Source organism: Furipterus horrens, unplaced genomic scaffold (genome assembly GCF_987537825.1).
Source record: "Furipterus horrens unplaced genomic scaffold, mFurHor1.1.pri manual_scaffold_8, whole genome shotgun sequence".
Classification (NCBI taxonomy): domain Eukaryota; kingdom Metazoa; phylum Chordata; class Mammalia; order Chiroptera; family Furipteridae; genus Furipterus; species Furipterus horrens.
This window is the reverse complement of record NW_028327178.1, coordinates 61,592,007-61,617,248: the sequence shown is the minus strand read 5'-3', so window position 1 is coordinate 61,617,248 and position 25,242 is coordinate 61,592,007. Positions and strand designations below refer to the sequence as shown.

Here is a 25,242-nt window from a genome sequence, read left to right as displayed (position 1 = left end):
TTCAAATTCTGTAGACTGGACCTAGGCTGTAGCAACATGAAAATAACACAAAACATAAAGAAGGGAGGCACACAACTTGACACTGTGATAATTACAGGTCATTAGAGTTAATACTGATACAAACTTACACTTTCCAGGAATTTTTCACATCTTCCTCCTTTAATTAGGCAAAAGCCCTGACAACACATGCAGGTGCATCCAGTGCACAGGGAGATCAGCTCACTCCACTAATAAGTCAGCACAGGTGCCCCAACAGACCCAGACTCACTAAGTGGCGGTGGGTTTTCAGAGACAGCCTAGGACTTTTGAAAACTTGAGTAAAGCTCTTGCTCCAGGCTACTGCTTCTGTTCTCAGCAATTATGCTTTGGTAGGAGGCTATAGGTTGACTTCACTCCAGCTAAAAGTTGCTTGTTGAGTACAGGGACAGTACTGGAGGAGTGGACCATGCACACTACTAGTAAGGTTCACACTGTCTGCCTTCTGGATGGCTAGTTTATTTTCTCCCTGGTTGGCTTTTTAAATCTGGGTAAGACACTTGGTAGTTCTACAGCTTGATTCCCCCCAGTAATACCAGGCATCAGTTTATTACAGATTTTTCATAATTACAGATCTGGAATGTGCAAATTACTTCTTTGAGGTTCTGAACAAAGCTGTATGATAAAGATCACCCAAGTTACTACTGAAATCATGATTGCCCTGAACACTAAGAAAGATAGTGAGACCCATTTCAAAGAAATGAAGTATAAAAAAAGCTCTTTATTTTTTTTTCCTGTGTTTGCACACAAAGTACTCCTCCAAAGGTGGCAGCACAATTTATAGCGCCTGCCCAGCGATGAAGCACCTAGGTAGCCATTGGCTCTGTCCCATGATAACAAGTGAGGCCATGAGTTGGTACCTTCTGGAGCCCCCAGGGAGTAGCCACAGGGTCAGAACAGCTGCCATGGCCTCAGATATGATATTCTCTGAACCTGAATTTCCTTAGCTGGGAAGTTGGTTCGGTACAAAATGAGGAATATAAACACCCAAACCTGACCCACAGAGACCAATCAAGTAGAGCTGTTACCTCCTCTTTTTTTTTTTGTTTGATGTTTGCCTGTTCTCATTTTTTATTTTTTATTTTATTGATTATGCTGTTACAGTTGTCCCAATTTATTTTCCCCCTGCTCCGCTCCACCCTGTGACACGCTTCCCTCCAGTTGTCCCCCCCTTTGTCCATGCTCATTGGTTGTGCATATAGTTCTTCTCAACATCTTCCCTCCTACTATGCTTCTTAATTCTTGCATCATCTCCCTCCCTTTTCCCCCTTCCCCCTCCCCGCTAACCTCCCCCCAATATGTTCCTCATACCTATAATTCTTTTTCCCCTCTCGCTGTCTACTTAGTTTGCCTCTGTTTCGATTCCCTAGCTTCTGCTGTTGTTGTGATACAGTTTTCATTTTAATGTTCATAGTTTTGATCCTCCTTCTTCTAAACCAGTTCTTCTTCTAAACCAGTTCCTTTAACATCTAATATAACAGTCGTTTGGATCTAATAAACTCCTCCAGTTTTACTTTGTCCTGGAAACAATCTCTGCCCTTCTATCCTGAATGACAGCTTTGCTGGATAGAGTAATCATGGTTGTATGTTTTTGATTTTCATTACTTTGAATATTTCTTGCCACTCCTTTCTTGCCTGTGAAGTCTCCTTTGAGAAATCAGCTGACAGTCTAATTGGGACCCCTTTGTACATAATTCTTTTTTTCTCTCTTGCTGCTTTTAAGATTCTCTCTTTATCCTTAATTTTTGACATTTTGATGATAATGTGTCTTGGTGTGGTCCTTCCTGGGTCCAGCCTATCTGGAACTCTCTGTGCTTCCTGAACCTCTGAGTTCATTTCCTTCCCCAAGTTAGGGAAATTCTGCTTCATTATTTCCTCACATAAATTTTCCATTTCTAGTTCTTCTTCATCACCCTCTGACAATACTATAATTTGAATGTTCATTTGCTTATAGCTGTCCCAGAGGTTTCTGAGCCTCTCATCATATTACTCACTTTTTGTTTCCTCTTTCTGCACTGGTTGACTGTTTGTTCCCTCCCTATGTTCTGATTTGTTGATTTGATCCCTGGCTTTTCCTTCCTCACCACTTGTCTTGTATGTATTTTTGTTCATTTCAGCAGAACTAGCTTTCATTCCTTCCCTGTCTTGATTCAGCCCTGCTCTTAGGTCTGTAAGCTGCCTTATGACTATAGCTCTGAACCGAGCCTCAGAAAGATTTGCTATTTGTTCATCGGTCAAGTCTTTTTTTTTGTTTTTTCATTAGCTGTGTGATTGGTATTTCAATAATTAATTCTGCCATTCTGACCGTTTTGTTTATCTTTCCCTCTTGGGTGGGGCGCTGTCACACCTCCTATGCTATATTGTGCAGAGCCCCTTTTGCTCGTCATAACCTGGCGACCCTTCTCATCAGACTGTGGCACTTTGCGTGGGGGCGGGGGTCCAAGATGGATTCCTGCTGTTAGTCTCCACTGAGAAACCGGGATCCTCCTCCTCTGTCTACATGCCCTCTGGGCCTCTCAGTCTGAGACAATGGGGTCTGCCTGCTCTGGCATTGGAATCGTGAGCCAACAGGTCTGGTCTGCAGCCAGGGCCGGCTCCCAGGTGCTTCCCTCCTCCCCCCAAATATGGGTGTCTGCTTACTGGGTCCCACTGTTCACTGCTGTAGCTGCTGCCTCCAGCACAGCTTGATCTTTCAGCCATGGTTTTACCCTTCCTACCCGTCTGGATGAGCACCACTTGTTTATGACTTCATACGTTGGACTTCCATGTAGCCTTATATTATGGAACTTCAGGTTATTTTTGGTTTTGCGGTAGTTGTAGTCCTTCTTAGTTGTGGAGGGAGACAGAGCACGTCAATCTATGCCTCCATCTTGGCCGGAAGTCAGAGCTGTTACCTCTTTATAGTGAGAGGAAAACATCTGCAGAATGCAGAGCCCATCTGAGCTCATTCAGACTCACTGTGTATCCACATGCATCCTTTCCCCATTGTTGCTGGTCTCAGTGTTACTTCATTATGCCCAGAAACTCACACCACACCATGCTCAAATTGCACCTGCTTTGATCCAGAACTCAACCCCAGCCACCCCAAGTCCAGTAAAATTTCATGGCCTCAGCTTTGAAGTCTGTCCATTCCAGAACTCCTAGAGTTATCCCATCCTCTCCAGGTCTCTTCTGTGCAGTTTCAGAGTCAGCAGTGATCTCTCAGAGCAACCTCAGAGGAGACCCAGACAGAAAGAAGAGCATTGACAGCCCCACTAGTATAGACCTTTGCTCTGAATTAGGTAGCATAGCTGAAGACCTGTGTGGATGTTGAATCTATCCTCTGGGTTCTGTTCAAGTCACTTCCTTGTCCCTACCTGGAGGTTTGCTCTGTGTATGGGCAAAGCAATCAAGTGTGCTATCATCACAGGGACAACAGCTCACCAACCTCAGGTTTAAATAAAGCTTACAAATCAGTAAAATATTAAATAAAATGTATGTGTCCTCCTGTCTTCACAGATATAATTTTAAATGTCCTACAGTTCTTATAATCCTAAAAGTTTTGTGTTAGAAGGCAGAATTCCCCAGTATAGGGTTACACTCTTCTCTTCCCATTCCCACTGCGAGTTGCCCTGCCCACAAGCAGGCGAGATACCCTTGCCACATATCCAAGGTCTGTCCACACCCCTTGGCTAGCCCTTTCCTTTAGGAGTGCAGCCATTAGCGGTGCGTTCTGCCCTAGGAGAGCTGTTCTGGGGAAGACACCTGTGAGGCCATGCAGGCAGGATTAGGGAATTTGGATATTCTCTCCAGCCTTTCAGATGCTCCCTGAGATTCCTCTTCCCAGAACCCACATTTTCCAAACCTTAGTTACTTGTTATTGAGGTGCCCTGGATTGGATTTAAATAACAGTAATAATAATAAATTATTATTATATATAGTAAAAATAATAACATATTATTACTGCTTTTTATTCTCTATTCTTAGCACCACCTATGTGTTCTCCATCACAGAGGACAAAGATTTGGCTCTTTTGCCCACACACACCCCTTCACATATATAATTTCCATCATTCCATGCTCCCTATATGGTTATATCATAAAATGGGGTTTATAAGTTTTCAATGTTTATATTATTGTGATTATATAAAAAATATTCAGAGGTAAGCCATGTTATATATGTAATTATTTTGCATTTGGGGGGATACATTAAAAGAAATTTGTTTTCCATGGAGTTAAAATTGTATTGTGAATTGTCATCACTAACTCACACCTTAACTCTATCTCAATTGTCCCAAACAGGACTTAGCAAACTATGGTCTGCATGTCAAAATTAACTGTTTCCCATTATGTAAGCAAAATACACCCTTTATTTACATATTGTCTATTGCTGCTTTCTCTCAATAATGGCAATTGAGTGCTCTGTAACAGCAAAGCCCAAAATTATGACTCACTTCAAGATGGATCAAAGACTTAAATGTAAGTCATGACACCATAAAAGTCCTAGAGGAAAACATAGGCAGGAAAATTTCAGATATCTCACGTAACAATATCTTCACAGATACATCTCCTAAGGCAAGAGAAATAAAGAAAAAAGTAAACAAATGGGACTACATCAAACTAAAAAGTTTCTGCTCAGCAAAAGATAACATCAGCAAGATGAAAAGGAAACGAACTATATGGGGAAACATATTTGCCAATGACATCATAGACAGGGAGCAGATCTCAAATATATATAAAGAGCTTATACGACTCAACATCAAGAAAACAAACAACCCAATTAAAAAATGGACAAAGGACCTGAACAAACACTTCTCTGAAGGGGACATACAGAGGGCCCATAGGCACATGAAAAAATGCTCAACATCATTATCCATCAGGGAGATGAAAATAAAAACCACAGTGAGATACCATTTTACACCAGTCAGGATGGCCATCATCAACAAATCAACAAACAACAAGTGCTGGCGAGGATGTGGAGAAATGGGAACCCTAGTGCACTGTTGGTGGGAATGCAGACTGGTTCAGCCACTATGGAAAACAGTATGGAATTACCTCAAAAAACTAAAAATGAAACTTCCTTTTGAACCAGCGATTCCACTGCTAGGACTATACCTGGAAAATTCTAAAACACTAATTCAAAAGAACTTATGCACCCCTACGTTCATAGCAGCCCTGTTTACAATAGCTAAGTGCTGGAAACAGCCTAAGTGCTCATCTGTTGATGAGTGGATCAAAAAATTGTGGTACATTTACACAATGGAATACTATGTAGCAGAAAGAAAGGAGGAACTCCTGCCATTTGCGACAACATGGATGGAACTAGAGAGAATTATGCTTAGTGAAATAAGCCAGGCAAAGAAAGAAAAATACCATATGATATCACCTAATACAGGAAACTAAAGAACAACACAAAAAAAACAAACTAAATAGGACAAAGAGCAGAATAGCAGTCAATGGGGGGAGGGGGGAGGGAGAGAAGGGGGATAAGTAAGGGAAGGGTTTAGTCAAAGAATGTGTATAAATGACTCATGGACACGGACAATGGGGAGGGATATCATTGTGGGAGAAGGTGTGGGCTGGGTGGGGGAGAGCAATGGGGGGAAAATGGGGCAACAGTAATTGAAAATCCAAAAATAAAAAAAATAAATTTAAAAAAAGTGAAAATTATAGACAATAACCCTTATGAACATAGATGCTAAACTTTTTAACAACATAATATCAAGTCAAACAGCAATGACTCAAAAAGATCAAACACCATGATCAAGTGGAATTTATCTTGGAAATGTAAGGTTGGTAAAACATTTGTAAATCAGGAAATGTGATTGCCTACATAAACAAAATGAAGAATAAAAACCATGTGCTCAAGTCAATAGATACAGAAAAAGAATTTGATAAAATCCAGCACCCATTTATGATAAAACTCTCAGCAAAGTGGGGATATAGAGAACATACTTAAACATAATAAAGGTCATGTGTGAAAAACCACTACCAGCATCATATTCAATGGGCAAAAACTACAAGTGTTTCCTCTAAGATCAGGAACAAGACAGGGGTGTCCACTTTCACCTCTCTTATTCAACATAGTACCAGAAATCCTAGCCACAGCAATAACACAAGAAGAAGAAATAAAAGACATCCAAATTAAAGTAAAACTGTCTTTATTTGCAGATGACATGATACTGTACATAGAGAACTCCAAAGATTCTACAAAGAAAGTACTAGAACTAATAACTGAATTCAGCAAAGTAGCAGGATACAAAATCAATATCTAGAAATCAGTTACATTTTTATATATCAATAACAAACTAACAGAATTAGGAATTTAAGAAAAGAATCCCATTCACAATTACCTCAAAAAAAAAAAAAAAAAAAAACCTTGGAAAAAACCTAACTAAGAATGTGAAGAACCTGTACATGAAAAATTATAAGACACTGAAGAAAGAAATTGAAGAAGATACAAGTAAGTGGAAGCACATTACTGTGTTCATGGATAGGAAGAATTAACATCATTAAAATGCTCATAATATCCAAAACAATCTATAGATTCAATGTCATGCCTATCAAGATTCCAATGATGTATTTCACAGAACTAGAAAAAATATTTCAAAAATTTTTATGGAACCATGAAAGGCCCCTCATAACAAAAACAATCCTGAGAATGAACAAAGTTGGAGAAATCACACTAATATCAAACAATACTATAAGGACATAGTAATAAAAAAAAACATGGTGCTGGCAAAAACAAACAAAAAAAGGCACATAGATCCCACACTTTAATAGTCAATTAATATTTGACAGAAGAAGCAAGTACATACAATGAGCTAAGGATAGTTTATTCAATAAACGGTGCTGGGAAAATTGGAAAGATACATGCTGAAAAATGAAACTAGACCACCTTCTTACACCACACACAAGAATAAATTCAAAATGGTATAAAGACTTAAATGTTGGACCCAAAATCATAAATATCATAGAAGAAAACACAGGCAGCAAAATCTCTGACATTGATCATAGGAATATTTTATTGGAACTATCTCCCCAGGCAAGGGTAACAAAAGAAAAAATACACAAATGGGACTGCATCAAACTAAAAAGTTTCTGCACAGCAAAGGAACACATCAATAAAAATAAAAAGACAACCTAGAGAATGGCAGAACATATTCACTGATGCCTCTGATAAGGGGTTAATATCTAAAATTTATAAAGAAATTATAAATCTCAATACTCCCCCCCAAAATTTTAAAATGGGCAAAGGACCTGAATAGACACTTCTCCAAAGAGAGCATACAGATAGCTAATAGACACATGAAAAGTGCTCGATGTCAGAGAAATGCAAATTAAAACCACAATGAAATACCATCTTACATTTATCAAAATGGCCATTATCAGTAAATCAACAAGTGCTGACATGTATGTGGAGAATGGGAAACCCTTTTGTATTGTTGGTGGGAATGCAGATTTATGCAGCCACTGTGGAAAGCAGTATGGAGATACTTCAAAAAAGGGATCTGTCTTTTGACCTAGCAATCCCACTTCTGGGAATATATCTGAAGGAACCCAAAACACTAACTCGAAAGAACATAAACACTCCTATATTCATTTCAGCATTATTTATAACCATCAGGATATGGAAGCAGCCCAAGTGTCTAACAGTACATGAATGGCTAAAGTAACTAAGGAACATTTACACAATTGAATACTACTGGACCATAAAGAAGAAAGAAAATTTACCCTTTGCTACAGTATGGATGGACCTGGAGAAGATTATGCTAAGTTAAAATAGCCAGTCAGAGAAATACAAATACCATATGATTTCACTAATATGTGGACTCTAGTGAACAAACTGAACTGACAAGCCAAATATAGATAGACTCATAGAGAGCAGGATGACAGCTAAGTGGGGTAGGTGGAGGTTAGGGAGTAAAGAAGGGATTGAGCAAAAAGGAAAAGGGGGTGTGGGTGGTATAACTGGACTAAATGGTAAAGAAAAAAATTAAAATAAGAGAAAGAGTTGTCTTGAGAAAGGAAAAGAGGAAAAAGGTAAAGCAAAGAAAAGGGGAGTGGATAGAAGTGATAAAGTAGCAACCAGAATTGTCCACAAAGTTATCCGGACACTTATTGTCACCTGCTTGAAGATATCTGTCTCTCAAGATGATCAGTTCTAGTTCTGTCTCACCCTCTTGAGGAGGCTCAGTTCTGGGCAGTTCTGCTGAAGAGTTGAAAAAGGAGTGGCTGCTGCTATCTACTGGCATTTGCTTTGTTTAATAATACCCAGTGTCACCAGGTAGACCAAAGCAGGGAGCAAAAAGCCAGGAAATGGGTTCTCCAGAACACAACATAGCACTTAGGAAGAGTTTGGTTTGCATAGCTCCTTCACAGAAGTCTGATCTTAAGTCATCCCAAGAGAGACCTGGAGAAAGCGCAGCACACAAATGAGACTGGAATAATAAGCTGGAGATGAAGGCTGATTATCAGTGGATGAATGCTTTCCACTGGTTGTCACTGTGGTCAAGTGGATTCTCTGCAAGCTCCTAAATTCAGCAAGACATACAGGGCAAGGAGACTACAGGCCCTGGAATGGCCCTCATCATTGTGGTTGATGTGCCAGCTTCACGGATTCTTTTCTTGGTGTCCTCATCTTATTTGGTATCTCAGCATATCAACTATTTCTTCATTGTGGGTAGGGGCTTGCCGTTTTTGTGGACATCTTTTCTTTGTTCTCCCCAGAGGTTTTCCATCTCTCAGATCCCTAAACATTGACCTTTCTGCATTCTGACACAATCTCCTGGTCCCCCTCAAATATTTTTCAGGCCATGAGGTACATTATGTGAATTCCTGTAACAGCTGCTTTTTTGTTTTTTTTTTTTGTTTTTAATGAACAATGTTAGTGTTTGTATCTTCAGGTAAGATTGTAAAAAAACAAAACAAAAACTACCATTATTTCTAGTAGAAAGGTATTTTGATACTGCCCAAAATGAAGGCCGTCATCAAAATGCAGGTGTGTCTGCCTACACTTTAGTAAAAACTACTGCTTTAGGTTTAATACACAGGTTGGTGTCTGAGATCCACAGACCTACTCCCATGGTTCTCCTCAGGATCTTAGAGAACAGCTTTCTATTCCTCCCCTAGGGTCTTGACAGTCTGTGCATCCTCACCTCTTCTCCAGTAAGTGTCACCTCCATTTCTTCAAGCCTGAGCTGCAGCTTTTGCTCTTTCCTGTCCTCTGAACTGTACCCATGCCCTCAGCAAGTCCACTTCTCACATACATCTTGAGTCTCTCTTCTTGCTCCACTACCAGCCATTTACAGCATTCCAGGTCACTGTCCTCACTTCCCTCAACCACTGCAATATCTTCTTGACTGTTCACCAAACTTTCATTCTTTCTGACTTAAAACCCATCCCACCCAACATGGCCATGTTTATCTTTTAAAAATATGTAAGCTGTCATGTTGTGTTCCTATAAAACCTTTCAAAGGTTTCTCATTACACTTTGAATAAAATACAAACTCATTATGAGGGTGTATAAACTCTGGCATAAGCTGATGTCCATTTATCCATCAAACTCAATTTTCTTTATCCCAACCTTACCAGTACCTGACCCTTCATTTAAGAACTTAATTGTTAAGAACCTTTATGCCTTAGGGTCAGCTCAACAGGTTCTTCTCAGAAACATTTGTTCTTGGTTTCTGCAGCTTGCTCCTTCTCTTCCTTCAGATTTTAGCTCAGATATTACCTCCTTTAAATTATCTTTCCTCATTATTCTCTCTAGGTAAATAGGCTATTACTTGGGTGTAAGCTCCTTGAAGCCAGTACTGTATTAGTCTCATTCTCCATAATGTGTCCTAGATAGGCTTGTCAGAGATGTTCCAGTATGTAGAAGATATTCCAGGGTGGATGTCTTGCTGTCTGTATTATTAGATCGTAAGGACCTTAAGACTGCTTGTTAGAACTGCCATTTTCAATGGCTGGAGCATAAATTACCTTTGGAACTTTGGGGAAAATTACAAAAGTTTGGGAAGAAATATCAAAATGCAATTGGAGAGGGATGAAAAATTGTCCCAGAAAGGCTGAATAATAGCAGCCCAGGGTGACCCAGAAGTGGGATCCTGGGACCAGCTAGCAGAACATTCACTGTCAACATTCATTTTCCTCTCTCAGTTGTTTCTGTTTGCAAGCAGATTGCAGAAGATCTCACAAACATCATCATTTTCTCTTCATGACTCCCCAAACAGACAGGTGTACTGATGAGACAATGTTCCTTGGGTGGGACAAGGTGAGTTAGGTAAAGGAATTCAAATATATGGTACTAGAAGAAATCTGGATTCATGATGGTGAGCATGCAATACAACATACAGATATCAAATTATAATGTTCACCTGAAATTTATGTTGTTAAATGATGTTACCACAATAAATCAAATTTAAAAAATAATCCCTGACATATGCTAGCCATACCACTAATTTTTTTGACTGAATTAATGGGTGTAATTTTTTCATTCCTTAATTGTGACTTCACTGGAGAATTCCAAGGTCCTAAGCAAAGCATAGCAGTAATTAGATCACACATATGGGGTCGGGTGGGGCTGCATTCCAGTTCTGCCCTAACACTTTTTATTTCATGTTCCTCACTGAAAATGTAGAAAACACATTTTATAAAGAACTTAGAAAGGTCATTTATTCAAAAATTGCCTACTTCAGTGGAGAGCAATGGGGGACATTTTTGGACAACTTTAATAGAACAATAAAAAAGAAATAAAAAAAATTGCCTACTCATCGTTCTGCGCAATCAACAAGCAGACAGCTGCCAGTGTCAGAACAAAGGAGCGCAGAGGGTCAGTGATGAATATTCATTCTCTCCTTCCTGGCCTGGGTCTCATGAAAAGAAGGTGCCTTTTGGTAGAATGTGTTGCCTGGTAGGAACCACATGAGGGAAAATGAGTGTGCCTTTTTAAAAATATGGAATGCTTCATGAATTTGTGTGCCATCCTTGTGTAGGATCCATGTTAGTCTTCTCTGGATCATTCTAATTTTAGCATATGTGCTGCTGAAGTGAGAAACTGAGTGTATCTTTTTTAAAAAATAATTTATTTTTATTTACTGTTTGTTTATTTTCATAGAGGGTGGAAAGGAGGAAGAGAGGGAGAGAAACATCACTGTGTGGTTGCCTCTCACGCGCCCCTAACTGGGAACCTGACGTGCAACCTAGTAATGTATCCTGACTGGGAATCAAACCAGTAACACTTGGTGTGAGTGTATCTTTGATGTAACACTACCCTAAAGAAAACCCACCAGCTGCAGAACATCTGGTAACTGCAAAAATCATGGTAAAAAGCAATGAGATAGTCAAGGTAAATTCAGGGGCTACTGAATGAGGGTAAGCCGGGCTCACTCTTTATTAGAAGATCAGTAAGAGTCAACTCAGTCTCCTGTGGAAGGACTGGTGCCTGGCCACAAGTCCAGATACATGTGCACGCACACACACCACACACACTATATCTTTAAAAATGTATTCAGGAGAAAAATGCTTTATCACTATCTTTCAACATTGACTATCCTCAAAAGAACAAAACACTTTATGTTCATCGCAGGATAAGAAATATCTAAAACAGCATTTTGCAAACAGTTGCATGTGGCACAAATGTGGCCTGATTGGTTAATACATGCTCCTACTTAAAATTTTAAAACTTCCCTGAACATAATTAATTGAAAATATTCTGTATACAAAAACCTCTTTTGGGAGATAGGAATACACATTAAAACACTGAAAATATATGCAATAAAGTACCTGGTTCATTGTCTTGAAACTTTCATTGATAATTTTAATCTTCATACTCTTTTTACAGGGAGAATAGGAGAATGGTTAACATATATCAGCAAGTTTCAGAAATAGTGTCTGGTGGAAGAGGTGGCTGGTGCCATGTCTGGCCACAAAGGTGGCAAGAAGAAACCCCTGAAGCAGCCTAAGAAGCAGGCCAAGGGAATGGATGAGATAAAGCATTCAATCAGAAACAAAAAGAAGAGCAGAAGAAACTTGAGAAGGTAAAAGCAAAGGCCTCAGGGAAGGGCTCGCTGGCCAAAGGTGGAGTTAAGAAATCTGGCAAAAAGTGAGTCGCTCCTTGTGCCTGGGGCAATGGAGATTCTTAACTCCATTCCTGTTTTAACATATGGATTCCCTGTCATAACATCACTTGCCACCTATAGCTAGAATGAAGTATTGTCTTGGAACCTGTTGTATATTCAGGAATAAATTTTTGTAAAAAAAATATAATAATAAAAATAAATAGTGTCCTGTGAAAATATATTGTAAAACACTGACCTAGAGTAAAGTTTTACATTCTATTAATTCTAGTTTTGAGAAACCATATTGATGACAATGGGATCCAGGTTTATAACTGTCAAAAAAATGAGTCACAGCTATAGAAAAGAAGGATTAGAATGAGTCGTGTTGGAATTGGTGTCAATATGAACTCATGGTTTTTAATACACAGACATATAATATAAAAACAGATGCCAATATGTATGTTAGAGTGTGTATTTCCTATATCTGTCCACTGAGAGGGTCTAGAACAAGATTTCTTAATCTCAGTACTATTTACATTTTGGACCTAATAGTTGTTTGTTGTGGGGTTTATCTTATGCATTGCAGAATGATTGACAGCATCCCTGACTCACTAGGCAATAGCACCATGTCCCTTGCAAACTGTGACAACCAAAACTTTCTCTAGATAAAAATAAATGTCCCCTGAGAGACAAAAGTGACCCAGTTTGAGAACCACTATCTTAGATATAATGGCATACAAGTATTATGAGCACATTTAGCACTCAGGTATTGGTTTCTATATACCATTCACCATGAATTCCAGCCAAAGAATGTGAACTATGAACCTAGAATTTATATTATATCAGACAGTAAGGGTGAGCTCAAAGCATTATAGAAACATGTGAACAGGACACAAGAAACAGCTTAAAAGAGTTTCCATCAGCCAACTCTGAGATAACTTATAAATTAGAATAAATAGTAATAAAAGATTATAACTTGAGACTGTCTTGCCTCCAATGTCCCAGCTCAGTTGGAAATTCCCTGTCTCACAGAGGTTTCAGGACCATGGCAGAGAAACAAATTTACCCAGGACATTGTATTTAGTCTTGAGGGATGGGAGGTGGCTAATCTCTCTAGGAGAGAAGAACACAGAACTTTCATCTCTTGTGCCTTTTATCGAGGAGGGGATTTGGGAGATACAAGGTCAAGACTCATGAATCATCAATAAGCTTTCAGATGCTTGGGTTACAGTTGACAGTTACCAAGTATAGATATCAATATAGAGAACACAGTGACCAGTCTATGTCAGGGTCTATTAAACATCTTGATGCCACACTAGCATTAGGTGCAAGGCTTCATACATTTTTTTTTTTTTAGCTACAGATTGTTTATAGTTAACTAAGAGGTAAGAAAAGCAGAGCAAGCTCTAAAGCATAATATGCATTCTTTAAGTCCAATTCTCATGGGAACCCTCTGAGTGGCCTTTGGTTTTGCCTGCCTCACAGCCTTCTGGTTTCCTGTTGGGATTTAAAGACTTCCCTGGGGGTGGGACCTGGCTCATGGCTTGGGCTAGGAGTGGTCCCCTACATCCCCCCTTTTTTATTTCTTAAGACACTTATAGTAGAAAACCTGATAAAGCTTGCTACTTGCTTTTCTTGAATATGATTATGGGAAAACAGCTTGTAGACACATCGGATGACACAAAGTGTAACAATGACCAATAAACATTTAACTGCTCCTATTATTCATATATGTAAATTTAGTCTTTGAAACCAATTTTTAGGATTAAGCCATTTGAAGATTATTACGTAGGGTTTGAAACACATTTTGTTCAATAAGCTGCCTAATGTCTATAAGCTGTTGATGGAGTTCAAATTGTAGCCAATCAGTATCGCCTTTCAGGTTGGTGGAAAAGGCATCCTGTAGATGATGTTGTGTGTCAGCCCAAGAATGCTGACTAGAGTTCCATTTTAATGGGGTGATACATAGTCTTGAGAACTTGGGATCACAGGTAAGCTGTTGATGGGTTATCAGGGCATTTTGTCTTTTTTTCAGTTACAGTATGGCCAATATTGTGGCTGAGAGGCCAGGATTTCTTGATCAATATGGTTCGGTAACAGGATGTCATAGGGACCAGTCTTTTGTTTAGCCAGTGGCTGTTCAGGGCCTTGAGTCTTTCAGGTTTTCAGTAAGACGTGGTCCCCTGGTTGAAGTGGGTATAGGGGCTTGTCAGGTGGATAGATAAAACTGCAATGAGCAAACTTGTGCAAGATAGTTAATTTACATAATAACTTACGAACCAGACTTTGAGTCTGTAAGACTGTGGAGACACCCAGTCGCAGGGTCTTTGCTGGAATGACAGCATTTCTTGTGATGTTACAAACCTAGGACTTTCTGCATGTAAAGCAGAGACAAACATATTTTTGTAATTAAAAGGTTAAACAGTGGCAGCTATTCCCTGGTAGGGAGTTGGGAATATAGAGTGCCCCCTGTTTCTGCTTTGAAGCTAGAGAAAGAGAAGCAATTTTATTTTTGGTGATTACTGCATTACTTTTAATGTTCTTAAAACTGGGCTGTTTTCATTATCTAGTGACCTTGACAGCTTTCACAGATGCTAGAGAAGGCAGGGGAGATAGCAAGCTTGGCATGGCTTATTTCTGGAACTGCAGCTTCTAGGTCTAAAATTTACAGTGTTTCAAAGACTTATATGCTTACTTTTCCTTCTTATTTCTTTTTTACTTCCATTTTCGTTTTGGAGTTACCCACTTGAATGTCCTTTCTTCCCATGCCATTCACAATTTCTTTCCTTTATTCCTTTTTACTTTTTCTTCACTTTTTAAATTTCTTCTTTTTCCTTCCTTTTCCCTCCTTTTATTTTCTTCTTCCTTCCCTCTACACAATCCTTCAACTTGTACACACTATTTATGACTTACTGTGACATTCTGAATGTTTTTAATCCAACATTTTGAAAGAAACATAATAAATTATTTAAAACTTAAGCCTAAGTAGGTTGCTAAATTAGTTAGATTCTTTGGGGAGGACTCTATACTCCCCCTTTTTTGTTTTTTAAAGAGATTTCTTAAAGTATGGTGGACTATGTAGTCTGGCTTATTATTAGTTTTTATTTGTTGTAGTTTATTATTAGTTTTTATTTGTCTTTTGGAAGGTAGTTAATATAGTGACTAAGATGTCAGTACATTTGTTGCCTTTTGCCATATGACCTGGAAGGCCTCTGAATGAGAGTGAATATGGGTGACAAATGTGGGACATGTTATTTTGTCAATTAAATTTCACAAGGTTTGAAATAGACTAACTGGGAATCTATACACTCCTTGAGTGGGGCCTGATTTATGTGGAGTATAGTATATATGGTATAGCCAGAATTATAGGCTAGATTTACGGGTTTATTTGGCTATTGTTGAAGGGCCATAATGGCTCCAGAGACTTCAGCTTTCTGGGTGGATGAGTGATTACGGGTTATACAATCTTTTTAACTCGGTCCTTCCCTCCATGTGATGGCCACTTTTTCAGTTTTTAAAAATTTACCTGTAAAGATAGTTTTCGCCCCAGATATTGGGGTAGAACTAATTTTGTTTTTAATACATAGAATTAATTGGGGAATAATTAAATCTAAAAAGATAAGCTGGTTTATTTACGGGAGTCTTTCCAGTGGCAAGCTCCCTATTGGCTTATTATGTGCTTGACCCGTGCCCACAAGATAGTGGCAATTTACTGAATGAGAGAAGCCAAAATGGTCCTTTAGTGAATGAGAGGAGATAAAGACAAAACCAAAACCCCTGCCAAAGAGCATGGCAGATAGAAGAAATATCCTCCCTCCCCTATCTTAACCACAAAGGCAGCCTTTTCCAGAAAGAGCCTGGGGACTGCTATCCTTTACTATGCACAGAGGCACCAAAATTTCTATTCATTCAGTGTGGTTGTCCATGGTAGGGCTTTTGGCCCTGGAGCTGTTTCAGGCATTAATTTATTTGAGTGTCCCTGCTCAGGCACCAGATGAGGCTGCCCTGCCACTGACACCCTGGCTCAGTTGGAAACTCCCTGTCCTGCAAAAGTTTCAGGACTATGGCAGAGAAACAAATTTATAGAGGACACTGTATTTAGTCTGGAAGGATGGGTGGCGGCTAATCTCTAGGGGAGAAGAACACAGAACTTCCATCTCTTGTGCCTTTTATTGAGGAGGGGATTTGGGAGATACAAAGTCAAGACTTATGAATCATCAATAAGCTTTCAGATGCTTAGGTTACAGTTGACAGCTACTGAGTATAGATATCAATATAGAGAACACAGTGACCAGTCTATGTCAGGGTCTATTAAACATCGTGATGCCACACTGGCATTAGGTGCAAGGCTTCATATATTTTTAGCTACAGATTGTTTATAGTTAACTAAGAGGTAAGAAAAGCAGAGCAAGCTCTAAAGCATGATATGCATTCTTTAAATCCAATTCCCATGGGAACCCGCTGAGTAGCCTTCAGTCCCACCTTCCTCATAGCCTTCTGGTTTTCTATTGAGACTTAAAGGCCTCCCCAGGGTCGGGGTGGGGCTGACTACAGTTTCGGCTACAATTCCTAAAACCAAAAGGTGTGGTCTCTTACAATAACTCAAAGAATAAAATAAGAAATTGTGTGTCAGATAAATATATAAAATGAAGAGGGGGCAAGGAGAGAGAGAGAGAAAATGGCTGTAATGTTATTTTTCTGTAGATTACCAAAAGTTTCAGAAGGTTCTGAATCAGCAGTCAGCGGTTAAAAAATGAGAAAATAAGTAGATGTCTTTTATACCTATTATGGAAGTCTTTTTTTTTTAAAAAAGCACCACAGTGCAAAGAAAACAAGTGAAACCAAATCTAATTGACTTAAGAACAACAGTCTTCATTTGAAAGGAAATGAGGTGGTTCACAAACTTGAGGGATGCATGGATAACCAGGTTTAGAAATGAGCATAGACCGAGAGGTATCAGGTATCCAGAAGATGTGTAGGCAGTGGACCATGCCATTATCACTGTGGTGTGAAGGTCAGGGTGGAGGTCCACCAACTCTACCTTGTTGCAGGAAGACAGATCTCTGGGTAGGGGCATTCTCATGCCCCTCCGCCCAGGTGTCATCCCATGACTCAGGAGATGATGAGCAACTCTTGTCTCCGCCTTCAGCTTTAGGCTGTCGAGGCCACTGAGTCATGAAATCCTGGGTAAAACAGGTTCTGTTGAGTACTCCATCTGCCTCCTTGTTAATAAAGTCTTAAAATGGAGCTGGCATTGAGGATTAGTGTGTCTACCTTGCTTCCTTGATAGGTGCTAGCTAAAGCAGGAGTTACCCTGGCTGTATTTTACATATTAATGACACTTTGTAAGAATTCTTTACCTTGTAAAATTCTCCTGTTGTTGGCTGGAATGTCACACCCCCTGTTCTGGTAGCTTTTCAAATCCTAATAAAAAGAGGATGAGGCTTCCCGCTCTCCACTGTTGGCCTGAGCGAACCACAGTCCTCCGTTTGTTACTGGCCAATCATCCTGCCTGCCGGATTTATCTCAGCGTCCGAGATCATAATTAACACTTCACTACCTCGACAGACATGGACATTGCATCACTCCACTTCTTGTTTATCTGTCCTTCTCCTTTTGTAAACTTATTCCCAATTTATAATCCAAAATCAGAGTGTCTGATTGGTGTCTGTGTCCTACCTTCCAGGAGGCAGGAAGAGGTGTCTGGCCTTTCTCAGCTTGCACAGTAGAGGATGGAGATCTGACTTCCTCCACAACACAAGGGGATAACCAAAAGTGGAAACTGATTCAGACACTAGACATCCCAAATAATTAAATGTAAAAGCTTCAAATTTTCAGTACAAAAAATTTAAAATAAATATTAGATTTAATTAAAATTTTAAATAATTAAAATTGTTTCAGTAGCATAAGTAGCAAAAAGTCACTGGGTTATTCAGAAAGGGTTTTCTTTATCAGTGCATTTCTAAGATAGAACTAGGATTGCTAGATTTAAAGTAATAGGAGCCTTCAGAGTCATCAGCAATGACTAACTTAAAGTCACTGCTTTTATGGTAGTATTTAAAATGGATGCATACACCTTGTGTTGTATAGTAGTTGAACATATTTTACTCTTGTGTGTTAAGGGAACAAGCTAAGTGCCAGTCGCTGTTCATATGACTTATTGGCACTCAGTTTCACCCATATGGGCCTATTTAGGTTTACCTCTCAGTGCCAGGTTAGCCAAATAAGGACACCATCCAACCATCCAACAGGAAGCATACCAATGCTCTTGGCCTGAGACCAAGAATTGACTCAATACCATGAAGACCACACTGTTGTTCATTTCCTGTGTACAAAGCACTGCCACCAGTGGGCCATAGTCTGACAACACCAACATCACCTGGGAGTGTATAAAAAATGCAGAATCTCGGGTTTTCCCCAGAACTGTTGAATCAGAACCTTCATTTAACAAGCTCCACAAGCAGTTTGTATACACATTAAGTTTGAGAAGCCCCAGTACACAACTCCTCAAGACAGAGATAAGCTTTATGGCCACTGCCATCCTGTCTGGGGTGTTGCTCACCTGCTCTGCCCACCATATCACCAGTTTCTTATCTCCAGTTGTTAACAAGGATGAACTCAGTTCTAAGATTGTTTATTACTAAGTTCCTGCCTTAGTCCCATGCTCCTGTGCTATGGGCAGCCTCTGTGTTATGACATCTTGTCATTTGCCACTTTGATATTCAGGCCCCATTTTGCCCAGGGTGATTGAGAGTATGAGGGACTCCACATGTGATTTTCCTCGAATCACACCATTTTTCACTCCTCTTCTCTCAGACCCTATCCAGGGAAGAATGGCCCAGAGGTAAGTAAAGTGCCTGCCCATTTCTGGTCAAGTTCCCAAGAACTCCTAGGGCAGGTCCTCCGAGTAAATTCCAAAGTGCAGTTTTCATGCTGCTTTACTTCACAGACCCATGTAGACCTGGTCCACCTGGTAAACACAGAGAAAATGGCCAGTCCACTAAAAGTCCACCCTTCACAATGTGCTCTCAGCCTGAGAACGGGAAGTGAGAGGGAAAAGGAGAAGGTCTGGACTTCCTCTTGTGTGCTAGGGGAGATTTGGTCCTCCATTTTACTCCTGCAGGGAGGAAATGAAAGGGGAAGTGGAAAGCAGACCTCCTGTGCATGGGACAGCAAATGAAGGCACTAAGAAAATCCCAATTCCTCAGTAGAAGACCCATTCTCAGAGGCTGACTTCTCTGAACCCTACAGAGAATGGTCAGAGCTATTTGGTGAGCACATGCTGAGGAAAAACAAAAGCCTGGGCCCAGTCACCATATTATATGAAGGTGTATAGTTAGCCAATTCCAGACTTACTCCCAAACCAAGCATTATATTGTAACCTCTGCAATGCAGGGAAGGCCCTTTCCAACCTGCTCCAGATGCTGCTCCCCATCTATACTGTCAAGTCAAGTAGCAACATCAGCAAACCTGAGATTTTTGTCATTTAATTAAGTATGATAGTTGGAAGGCAATACAACCCTTTATTCTGCACTCTTCGGTTCTTATGAGGAGAAATTTAAATTCTGGAAGGGACAAAGCTCAAACTTATCCAAACCAGTTAATGAGGAAGGCAAAGCTAAATGTTAAGAATTTAGACTTCTTAAGAAATCAGCTTCAGAATTCCCAAAGGTTTCCAAAGTTGAGCAAAGAAGAACATTTTCTCCCACCAATTACTTGTTGTGTTTTAAGCAACTTCTTTTTTTTAAATTATATTTTATTGATTAATTTGTTACAATAGTTCCAATTTTTTCCCCTTTGCTCCCCTCCACCTAGCATGCCCCCTCCCCCAACAACCCCACCGCAAGTCCATGCCCATGGGTTGTACATGCAAGCTCTCCCACTTAACCCTTTCATATATTCTTCTTTTTTAATAAATAAATGATTAATTAATTACTTTAACAATAAAAAATAACAATCCCTCCCTCTCAGACTTAAGACCCGTTATAATCTTATAAAGGACAATGGGCGAAGGTCTAGAGCTCCTCTAGCTGCTTCAAGCTGAACATGGTCATCGTCCTACTTACCCTTGGGTCCAGAAATCCCTAATAAGAGTGGGGGTGTGGAGGGGAGGGTGGCCTTCCCACATGGGGAAGGATCGTGCAGGCTCCAGGTCAGTTGGCTGTCTCCGGACAACGGCGTGCTTGGTTTAACAGGCTGGAGTCCTTGTTGTGTTCTGGGGGCAACAGATTTGGCAAAAAGGGTTAAAAGACATCATTCAATCCATAACCACTAGATGACAAAAGGCAGGGATTAATTTTTCACTGTCTCCCATTAGGGAAAAAAAGGACTTCTTTGGAGGAAGGTGTGCCAGGCACATTTCACCTGTCCTAAACCATTTTGCCCACTATACTTAGTTTAGGCTTAGGGAAATATTTTAAGTTTTCCCCCTCTCAGACTTCTGGGCCCTTTCTGTTCAAGCCATTAGGATATAAAAGAGAAACCAGTTTTAAAGTGAAGCCCACGGACCACCCCATACTTTACCAACCCAGCCACTTAGTTCAGTCAAACTGTTGAGTCTCATGAGGTAGCACTGCAGACAAGAATAACTGAGGCCTATATGTACAGACAATCACTCAGGTAATGAGATCATAGCCTTATGCCCTTTGAAAACAGAAAACACATGTTAATTTATGTAACATAACCCACAAACAAGTCCCTAAATCTGTAAGACTGTCTTATTGGAAAGACATCCAGTTTCAAGGCACTTGACATTCTTGCCTGTAAATTAAACATCTTTAATGATACTACAGACATAGTTTAACTTTCAAATGACAATATATTTTAAATGAAAAGAAACTTTAAAGACAGTTAGCTCCACTACTTTATAGTCTACCCCTGATCATTGTGATTTTCCTTGAACAACAATTTTTCTCCCTAAGATTACCCTCCTTTCATTAAAGGGACTGCATTGAGTCCATTTTTAATTTATCCTGTTCATTTGCATAAACACAACAAGAGCAGAAAATGATCACTTATGATCTTTAGTTCTGCTTTGCTGGAATTTACGCAAGGAACATTTAGGGTGACCATCAGTCTGCCCTTCAGGGCACAGAAGCTGAGCCACATACCTGCCATTCATCCTTGCATGGAAACACCTGTCTTTTCCAAGTCCTTCGGGTTTTCCATTGTGCCTTAAGGTCCCTTCTGGCCCTCTTTCAGGAAAATAACCTTCATTCCTTCCCTGGAAAGATTGCTGTGGACCGCGCAACCAACCACGGTACCAGGCCTTTTATCTCGTGGGCTTTTATTACCTTTGAAAGTCATTCCCAGTTCCTCGGGGCTTTTTGGTGACAACCAGAGCCCAAGCATGTCTCCTTTAGGTTTGACATTCCAGTCAAAGACTTGGTCAAAAAAATCTCTATTAACAACTGATCTAATTAGTTTTATGCAAAGAAACTTATGTCATTACTTACTTCTTTAGAATGCCAAACTCTGGAGGGATCAGACAGGGAGAAAAATATACAGTGTGAAGGAAAATTCTTGTTCTTCTAATATTAACTGAGCTGGCATTTCCATTCCTCATATTTTCATTTTCCCCCACTAAAATTTTTCTGTTTGTTTTTTCATTACAGTTGTTTCACGTTTTTCCCCCTCTTGCCTCCCTGCACCTTGTCCTCCCCTTCTTCCACATTCAGCCCCCACTCAGTTGTCCATGTTCATGGGTCATTTATACATGTTCTTTCACTAGACCCTTCCCCTTCTTGTCCCCTTCTCTCCCTCCCCCCCCCCTTGTTACTGTTAGTTTACTTCTTGTTTACATACCTCTGGTTCAATTTTGCTCATTTGTTTGTGTTGTTCATTAGTTTCCTGTAATAGGTGACAGCATAACTTATTTTTCTTTCATTGCCTGGCTTGTTTCGCTAAGCATAATTCTCTCTAGTTCCATCCATGTTGTTGCAAATGGTAGACGTTCCTTCTTTTTTTCTGCTGCATAGTACTCCATTGTGTAAATGTACCACAGTTTTTTGATCCACTCATCTACAGATGGGCACTTAGGTTGTTTCCAGCACTTGGATATTGTAAATAGTGTTGCTATGAACATTGGAGTGCATAGGTTCTTTTGAATTGGTGTTGCAGGATTCTTTGGATATAATCCTAGCAATGGAATTGCTGGTTCAAAAGGCAGTTCCATTTTTAGTTTTTTGAGGAAATTCCAAACTCTTTTTCATAGTGGCTGCATCAGTCTGAATTCCCACCAGCAATGCACCAGGGTTCCCATTTCTCTGCATCCTCTCCAGCACAAGTTGTTTGTTGATTTGTTGATGATGGTCATTCTAACTAGTGTGAGGTGGTATCTCATTGTGGTTTTTATTTGCATCTCTCTGATGGCTAGTGATGTTGAGGTCAGATCTTGGAGGCCACTTTGACTCCACCCAATGCTTCTCATGAGTTCTGCTGTCCCACATACACAGGAAACGGATACTTGGTGTATCCATGTTGCTGACCAAGAAGGAAGCAAACCATTTTAATGTCAACACAGATGATCCAATTGTGCTTGTGATATTGCAATAGATCAATGACTCTTATGTCTTCATATTCTTCATGAAAACAAACTGAATGGCCAGTTGGGACTGCACTAAATAAATTGCCATTCTGAAGGAGGACACACTTCAAGCTCTGCTTTAAACTGTTGATGAACAGTTACCATTCAGTTTCATTATAGATTGGAATCCCCATTTCCTCCATTAAGCCATGTATGTTATGGAAATACACAAAGCCACCGTCACTTCGAAAGTACTGCAGAAATGTACTTTCTCTTGATCGAAAATAGGATGCTTTTGCTCCTTTTTCAAGCAAGTTTTTCTCATGCAGTCTTGATAGTCCCAAATCTCGTGCCAAATCATTCAACTCATGCTGATCAAATCTCTTATGAACTGAGTAATCTTTAATTTCAAAACCTTTATCGTTGCTGTATTCACCATACTCCTGTTTTTCAAAAGAGGATAGTTCAATGAAAACTGGCACTGGGATTTCAGCTGAATGAGGCACTGGGCGTATAGCTGATGGTAGACTAGGATACTCTATTTTACATTTATTTTTCTTTTTATATCCTTACATTCTCACTATAAAAAAGTGACAGTCACTTGAATGATCTCTAGGCTGTCACCAAACTATAGGTATAGCAAATGGCAATTTATTACATGTTCCCTTTGTCCACATCTGTAAACTCTTGACATATTGCTTGCACACCTTGTGAGGGGCCCAAGACTTATCTTGATCACCACGCTTTACTTGAAAATATGCAAAATAGGCTTGCCTGACAAATGTGCTGATGTTTGTTTTTTGACTGGGAATGGTGAAACTGCCACAGATATAACAAAACAAGTCAGAGTTGTTTAGTCTCTTATGACAAGAAATAGCAGAAGCAGATATAATCTGAATGAGAGGAAATAAGTATGTATGTAAATAAAATTTTTTTTTTCTAACTCCTTGTTAACAGATAAGAACTTGGACCACAGTTCGGAATACAATTCACTATATAGAGCATCACACAACATGTGTAACTGAATAGCCTAGATAAGTATGAACCTATTGCTACTGTCCAAGGTCATCCCTCACCTGTCCCCGTTTGAAAGAGGTTTTCTCTCAGCCAATAAGAGAGCACTAGTGCTCCCTCAATCCAGACTCGATCCAGCTTAGAGTGGCTGCATTAAGATAAGCTGTAGAGGAAATACTGACGTGATAGAAGAAAACTGTAGTTTTGAAATCAGCATACCCATTTAAGTCTAAAACAGCTAAAAAAATCTAACTCAACAGGAATTATGTTAAAAATTGTTCCCCTGTGTAATTGGTATATAGGTGTGTATCAGTCAGAGAACCAGAACCAGAAAACAGTTATACCAAAGCGTTGGCTTGTACAATTTTGGTGGATAGCAAGGCAAAAAAGGGAATGTCTTCAGGAAGGACAAACTCTGGGACACATGGTGGAGCTGCTGTCCACAGGCAGAATTTCTTCTTACTCAAAGAAACTCAATTCAGCTCTTTGGGTCTTTGAACCAATTGAATCAGCCCTCCCAGTTTGTCTAGAATAATCTCCTTTCCTTAGCATGAACTGATTATGGACTTTAGTCACATCTATCAAATACCTTTACAACACCCACATTATGGTTGGAATAAATGGGTTGAAAGACTACCCAAGATCACACATAAAATTGTCTCTTCTTGCAGCTTTTCTATAATTTTGAAATTTTTGTAAATAAAATGACTCAAACACTGTGCTCCCCATTCCAATCTGTAGGATGCTACAGTAGAAGAGTCTGAGGATTCTCAGCCATTCCTAGCTGCCCTGGACTCTGTCCCCATAATTAATACAGCAGCACACTGAAGAAATAAATTCACAGCTTCTGTGACCTGTGCTATGCTTTAGTCACATGAACTAGTATAGGGAACAAAGAAGCTGGTGACTCTCAAACCAGTAGGAAATAATTAACAGCTAAGACCAACTATAATTGAATCATCAATCAGGGGTCGGTCTCTGAGTCAACAGTAAAACAAAGAAAGAATATTGTATACAAGTAAGGAAACGACATTCTGCAGCTCATCATGAATGTCTCTGAGATCAAAGAGAGGAAGATAGTCATCACCAAACACAGGAAAATGGGAAATGCAGCTAGACAACTCAGCAAACAAGTTAGGGAATCTTCAAGGTCAGACCTATCACCCTATCACCCTTAGATAATCATGCTATATTGTAAACTCTGGAGTACCCAGTTAGTGGAGAAAGGTGGGGGGGGAACTACTCGTGTTAGGATAAAACCAGTTTGCTTTTTCCACTTTGGTGTGCCTGCCTCTGGCTGCGCACCCGTTCTGCAGAATCATGAATAAATGCCTCACTTAGCTGCTGAAGTCTTGTGTCCTGGTGTTTTATTGTGGGCATTTCTCACAATTTGGGGGCTCATCTGGTATCCTCCACCTGTGTGTGGGAAATGACTCTGATCTGAGAAAGGAAGATGCATCCTACCCATTTTTGGTGGCCCACCTGATTCACAGTGTCTGGAGATTGACCTGAGACTTCTTGTTAGAACAGAAGTGGTAATGATGCAGGGGAGAAAAAGCAAGCACTGCAGCAACCAGGCAACCTTGTGCGTGGGCCAAGGTAAGAAAATGGGCTTAAGTACTGCCTT

The 25,242-nt window shown here is 39.8% G+C and overlaps 1 non-coding gene and 1 pseudogene across 1 annotated transcript; one reads left to right on the top strand and one right to left on the bottom strand.

The window, feature by feature from the left end:
- Window positions 1-10,966: 10,966 nt before the first annotated feature.
- On the bottom strand, window positions 10,967-11,073 carry LOC150003040 (U6 spliceosomal RNA). Its single transcript, XR_016512829.1, has one exon. It is a non-coding gene; the product is annotated as a U6 spliceosomal RNA (small nuclear RNA).
- An 860-nt stretch (window positions 11,074-11,933) lies between these two features.
- On the top strand, window positions 11,934-12,124 carry LOC150003039 (translation machinery-associated protein 7 pseudogene; annotated as a pseudogene).
- Window positions 12,125-25,242: the final 13,118 nt, after the last annotated feature.